Genomic DNA, 6,859 nt, shown 5'->3' with positions numbered 1-6,859 from the left:
GCCTGCTATTTGCTGAATTCATTGATGAGGTCTAGAAGTTTTCTGGAGGAGGTTTTTGGATCCTCTAAATATAGAATCATGTCATTAGCACATAGTGACAGCTTAAATTCCTCTTTTCCTATTCGTATCCCTTTAATTTTTTTAGTCTGCCTAATTACTCTGGCTAGATTTTCAAGGACAATGTTGAATAGAAGTGGTGAAAGAGGACATCCCTGTCTTGTTCCCATTTTAAAGGGAATGGTTTCAGTTTTTCTCCATTAAGAATGATGTTGGCCATGGGCTTAGCATAAATAGCCTTTACAATGTTCAGGTATGTTCCTACTATCCCTATTTTTTCTAGTGTTTTGAGCATGAAGGGGTGTTGTATTTTGTCAAACACTTTCTCTGCATCAATTAAAATAACCATATGATTCTTATCCTTAAGTCTATTGACATGATGGATTACATTTATTGATTTATGAATGTTGAACCATCCTTGCATTCCAGGAAAGAACCCCACTTGATCGTGGTGCACAATTTTCTTAATATGTTTTTGCATATGGTTTGCCAATATTTTGTTAAGGATCTTTGCATCTATATTCATCAAGAATATTGGTCTAAAATTTTCTTTCCTTGATGTGTCTTTTCCTGGTATGAGGGTGATATTAGCTTCATAGAATGAGTTCAGTAGGGTATCCTCCTTTTCTATTTCCTGGAATACTTTGAGAAGTATTGGAATGAGTTCTTTGAAGGTCTTGTAGAACTCGGCTGAGAATCCATCTGGTCCTGGGCTTTTCTTAGATGGTAGATTTTTAATGGTTTCTTCTATTTCATTGCTTGATATTAATCTGTTTAAATCGTGTATGTCCTCCTGGTTCAGTTTGGGAGGAGCATATGTCTCTAGAAATTTGTCAATGTCTTCGGTAGTTTCTATTTTGTTGGAATACAGATTTTCAAAGTAGCTTATTATGTTCTGTATCTCAGTGGTGTCTGTCATGATATTTCCTTTTGCATCATGTATTTTAGTAATTTGAGTCTTCTCTCTCCTTCTCTTTGTTAGTGTGGCTAAGGGTTTATCCAGTTTGTTTACTTTCTCAAGGAACCAACTTTTTGTTATGTCAATTTTTTGAATCATTTCTTTTGTTTCAATTTCATTGATTTCAGCTCTGAATTTAATTATTTTCTGTCTTCTACTACTTTTGCTGTTATTCTGTTCTTCTTTTTCTAGGGCTTTGAGCTGTAATGTTAGGTCATTTAATTGTTGACTTTTCATTCTTTTCTGGAATGTGCTCCATGAAATGAATTTTCCTCTTAGTAGTGCTTTCATAGTGTCCCAGAGATTTTGATATGTTGTATCATCATTCTCATTGACCTCTAAGAATTTTTTAATCTCCTCCCTGATGTTTTTTGTTATCCATGTTTCATTCAATAGCATATTATTTAGTCTCCAAGTGTTGGAGTAATGTCCTTTTTTTATTTGGTCATTGATTTCTACTCTCAGTCCGTTATGATCTGATAGAACACAAGGTAGTATCTCTATTTTTTTGCATTTCCTAAGGGCTGCTTTGTGGCATAACACATGGTCTATATTCGAGAAGGTTCCATGTGCTGCTGAGAAGAAAGTGTATCCGCTCATTGATGGATGGAATATTCTATATGTGTCTATTAAGTCTAGATTATTGATTGTGTTATTGAGTTCTATGGTTTCTTTGGTTGGATTTTTTTTGGACGATCTATCTAGTGGTGACAGCGGTGCGTTAAAGTCTCCCAGAATTATTGTGTTGTGGTCTATGTGATTCTTGAAATTGAGAAGTATTTGTTTGATGTACAGTGATGCACCATTGTTTGGGGCATATATATTTACTATCATTATGTCTTCCTGATTTATGGTTTCCTTAAGCAGTATGAAATGTCCTTCTTTATCCCTGTGACTAACTTTGGCTTGAAGTCCACTTTATCTGATATAAGGATGGAAACCCCCGCTTTTTTACTGAGTCCATGTGTGTGGTAGGTTTTTTCCATCCTTTTACCTTTAGTCTGTGGATATCTTTTTCTATGAGATGAGTGTCTTGCAGGCAGCATACTGTTGGGTCTTTCTTTTTAATCCATTCCGCCAGTCGATGTCTTTTGATCGAGGAGTTTAGGCCATTAACGTTCAGGGTTATTATTGAGAAATGATTTGTATTCCCAGTCATTTGGCTTATTTTTGGTTTTTAAGTTGGCTTGGTTTCTCCTTTGAGTGGTTCCTCCCTTTGCTGACCTACATTGTTGTTTTTTGTTTCCTCCTCATGGAATATTTTGTTGAGAATATTCTGTAGTGCAGACTTTCTATTTGTAAATTCTTTTAACTTTTGTTTATCATGGAAGGATTTTATTTCATCTTCAAATCTGAAGGTTAGTTTTGCTGGGTATAGGATTCTTGGTTGGCAAACATGTTCTTTCAGAGCTTGAAATAGGTTGGTCCAGGCCCTTCTAGCTTTTAGAGTCTGGGTCAAGAAGTCGGCTGCTATCCGTATTGGTCTCCCCCTATATGTAATCTGATGCTTTTCTCTCCCGGCCTTCAAAATCCTATCTTTATTTTGAATATTATGCATTTTCATTATAATGTGCCTTGGTGTGGATCTGTTGTGATTCTGTGCATTTGGTGTTCTGTAAGCCTCTTGTATTTGATTTTCCATTTCATTCTTCAGGTTTGGGAAATTTTCTGATATTATTTCATTGAACAGGTTGTTCATTCCTTCGGTTTGTATCTCTGTGCCTTCCTCAATCCCAATAATTCTTAAATTTGGTCTTTTCATGATGTCCCATAGTTCTTGGAGATTCTGTTCATGATTTCTTACCATCTTCTCTGTTTTGGCAACTTTATTTTCAAGATTAAATATTTTGTCTGAGGTTCTGTCTTCCAAGTGATCTAGTCTGTTGGTGATGCTTTCCATTGTGTTTTTTATTTGGTTTATTGTCTCCTTCATTTTAAGGATTTCCATTTGGTTTTTTATGAGAATCTCTATCTCTTTTTTGAAATGACCTTTTGCTTCCTGCAGGTGCTCTTTCAGCTTATTGGTATTATCATTCATTGCCTGCATTTGCTCTCTTATCTCATCCTTTGCTTCACGAATCATCTTAATCATGTATAATCTGAAGTCCTTTTCTGACATTTCTTCTAACATACTGTCATTGGATTCTATTACTATAGAATCTAGATTTGTTTGGATCATTTTCTTACCTTGTTTTTTCATGTTGTTCATATATCTTCGCCTCTAGCAGTGCAGATCTGGGGTATTGCAGATTTCCCCCTATAGGCTTATAGTGGCCCTATAGGTTTCCAAAGCCCTTTCTTTAAGGGGAGATCAATATTAGCAGTGCCCAAATCAGACATTATGCAATCCTAAACCAAATAGCCCCTATGGGGACAGTAACAAAATTGTCATAATAAACAAAATGAGTTCAAATATTATCTTCGGTAACACAAACAGGTTTGCAACAAGGTCTGCAGTTTCTAATGGAGGACAAAGAGGATGCAGAGGGATGTAGGATGTGACTGTTAATGGGATAAGAAAAGAATATACAGAAGTAGTAGAAAATAGAAAGGGTGAGAGTGTAATCAAAAGAAATCAGATGTTAGCATGCAAAAAAGGGAGAAAGAGACTCTGAGGGAACAGATAAACAAAAGGAAAAGAAAGCAAGAAAAGTAAAGAAATAAAAACTTAAATTTTTTTTAAAAAGGAGAAAAAAGAAAATCTATTGTATGACAGTCATATACTAATGAAACCTCCCAGTGTTCAGTAGCCTGATGCATGAGAGGTACCTGACAATGAGCTTCAAGCCTCCAGCAGGCATCGCAGGATGGGATTTGCCCCACCCAAAGATCGGAGCTAAGCCTTCCAGGATTATCCAAGATGGCTGCTCTGGTTTCAAAACGTGTTGGCAAATGATGAGCTGCAGCTCAGGGGTGGCTGTGGTCAGCTGGAGGTCCTGGAGACGGGATGTAGTTGGTCCGGCAGGGGTCCTGGAGGTCCGGTGTTTTTGGTGTAGTTGTGGGATCCTGGAGGCCGGGTGCAATCAGTCAGTCTGGGTCCGGTGATAGGGCGCAATCAGTTGGTATGGGGGTCCTGGCAGCAGGGAGCAGTCAGTTGATGCGAGGGCCCCAGAGGCAGGGAGTGAATGGTGGGACTGAGGGATCCTGGAGACGGGGCTCAGTCAGTCTGGCCAGAGGTCCTACAGGGCCTGGCTGTTGTCTCAAAATGGCGGCAGCCACGTGTAATCAAACCTGCAGGTACTGTATCCAACATTTCTTCTTCATTCTTGTGTTCTTTAAGATCTCCCACAGTATTTGATACATGCAGTGACCATTTATTTTGATTTAAGACAGTCTGATTTTATGCCCATAGTCTCAGAATAACTATAACAAGCACCCCCTTTCATTCATAAAAGGATCCCAGCTGGATATTAAATTATTTGGTTAATCTATATGTTCCAAATAAATAGTTGTAAATCATGAATCCCAATGGTGAGATCCCCCTCTCTTGACTGACTTCTGTGTCAATATGTATCTTGCATTTTATAGGTTAACCTTCAAATTCTAGAGAACAGAGGTATCTGGTGAGGGCAATCAGAAATTATTTCATGAATTATGGAGTGAAAAATCTCATGTGAACTTTGAAGCCATTTAGTCTTCTATAGAATTATCCAAAGAAGTTCATGTCCTCTTAGTTTGAGTTTAATACATGTAAATGTGTCTGCCAGGCATTGAAGCAATCATGGACATGCAGGAGTGAATAGAGCTGGTGTGTTGTTTATATTCACAAAGTGTGTAACTCAGTGGAGGAGGCAGATACTACACATAAACATCAAACTCGTAAGCATGTGGAATAATTATGATACCTGCTATGAGAAAAGTACCAAGGTCCTAATGTAAGTAAAAGTGACAAGGGGTCCATGTAGGCTTCTCATTGATATTCCAACTTGAATGACATGTAGGACAAAGCATGAAAAGATTATGGAGAAAGATTGTTTCTCCATAATTATGAAGCAGGAGCATGCTGTGAAGTTCTGAGAATTTAAAAACTGAACATTGTGCAATAAACCCCAAAACTGGCAATGAATATGGGGGCTGGTGCAACCTGTATATTGGAGAGTGAGGACAGGGCTGGATCATGTAGACTTGGGACAATTTTTTGTTATAACATCCCGTTTTCTAATTTTGCCTTGATCTTGATCAAGTTAATAGGACCAAGAACTATGAACAGAGGAACAATACCCATACTTAGAGTTCATAGTAGCTCACCACTGTTAGTGTTGTCTTTGAGCATACACTTTCTGAAAAGGAGTCAGGGGGAGGGACAGGAAACTGGGAGTAGGAAAAGGAAGTGAAGAGGAAGCCCAGATTTATTATTTCGAAGAAAAACCACTCCAATCATTGGGACTATCTATTCATCCCTTACTTTTCTTCTTCTTTTTTTTAATTAAAAAGGGCATTTACATGCTAATTGGATCTTTATTCCTTGAGAGTCCCTCTGCTCTTGTAAAGTCTTCCTCTTCAGAAGCATTTAATCCCCAGCTTGAAACATCACTGTTGATTGCAGTGGAAAGATTGTGATGTCACAAATGGGGGATTATGACTTCACAGGGGAAATAAGAGAGCAAGACAGACAGTTTCAAGAGACCAAGATCTTTTATTTATGAGAATGTCTCTATTAATCAAAAGGGGAGAGAAATACCAAACATATAGAAAATGACAGCAGAATTGTAGCTAAATAAAATGTTCTTCAAAATTATCCTGGCAATGTCACTTTCTCTTTAGAGGATTCCTGAGAAATGCGATTGCAGAGGATAGGTCTGAGATGCCAAATCTCCCTATACTTAGCACTTGAGAAATACTTAGCCCTGGGGTAATCGAAAGTATAATCAGGCCACAGAGCAAGTTCCAACACAGAGTGCTAAGATGTTGAGTGTACTGTTACCCATGGCCCTACTGAGATGCTTTTCAGCTGGGTCCGTGGAAGGAAATGTTCTCTTCTATTCCATTTAGTTTCTTTTAAGAAACTCATGACCTAATCTACCCTTGAACACATGTAACAGTTTTCCTCGGCTACTTTTCCTTTTTCTTTCTAAAAGGTTAGTTCACTCTTTCCAATCCAAACACCACTTCCTTTCTCATTAAGTGAAATTCTCAATGTGGGCAGTCACACAACTTAAAGTTATTGTCATTTATAATGAATAACAAATGCTATCATTTATTGAGTCACAAATATGATGCAAAGTATGACAATAAAATATGTGGCTGTCTTTTCTAACTTCACACGCTGGAAGCCAATTTCATTGTAGTACCTGTAGTATGATTTCTGATCATGTACCCTAAATGCGACCAATGTTTCTGCAAATATTATTGACAAAACCCCCAGCATAAGAATCATCCTGGGGTCTTGTTGCAAATGTACAGTCATAGACCTAGCCACCAGAGGCCTCTGGAGGCATCCTGCGTTTACAAGTGCTCCCTTTGATACCTAAACACATGGAGAGTTGAGAATCAAGACCTTAGTTTAAGCTTTTCACAGGGAGGAGGATAATCTCCTAATACCAAAAAGTCCCATGTAAAAAAATGGAATGCAGATGCAAGGAACTATCCTCCAAGGTGAGTACTTGTCTTCACTGCTCCTTGTAGATGGGTCTTCCAATCTTTCCTTGCTCCACACTCCTTTGTTTCACTTAATTCAAATCTTCCACTTTAAGAACTCTCATGGGCCTTTCTTTACTCTTTAGAATTCATCTCTTTGGAACTTTGTCCTGATACTGCCAATTATTATCAGTGGAAAAATAGAATGCCTGTGCCATTTTCCCTAAAACTTTGGCTTTTTTGAGTTGTAGTAGACCTACAAAAAAG

This window comes from Sciurus vulgaris, assembly GCF_902686455.1.
Source record: "Sciurus vulgaris genome assembly, chromosome: 13".
Lineage (NCBI taxonomy): Eukaryota > Metazoa > Chordata > Mammalia > Rodentia > Sciuridae > Sciurus > Sciurus vulgaris.
The sequence above is the reverse complement of the archived record's forward strand: the minus strand, read 5'-3'. Positions refer to the sequence as shown.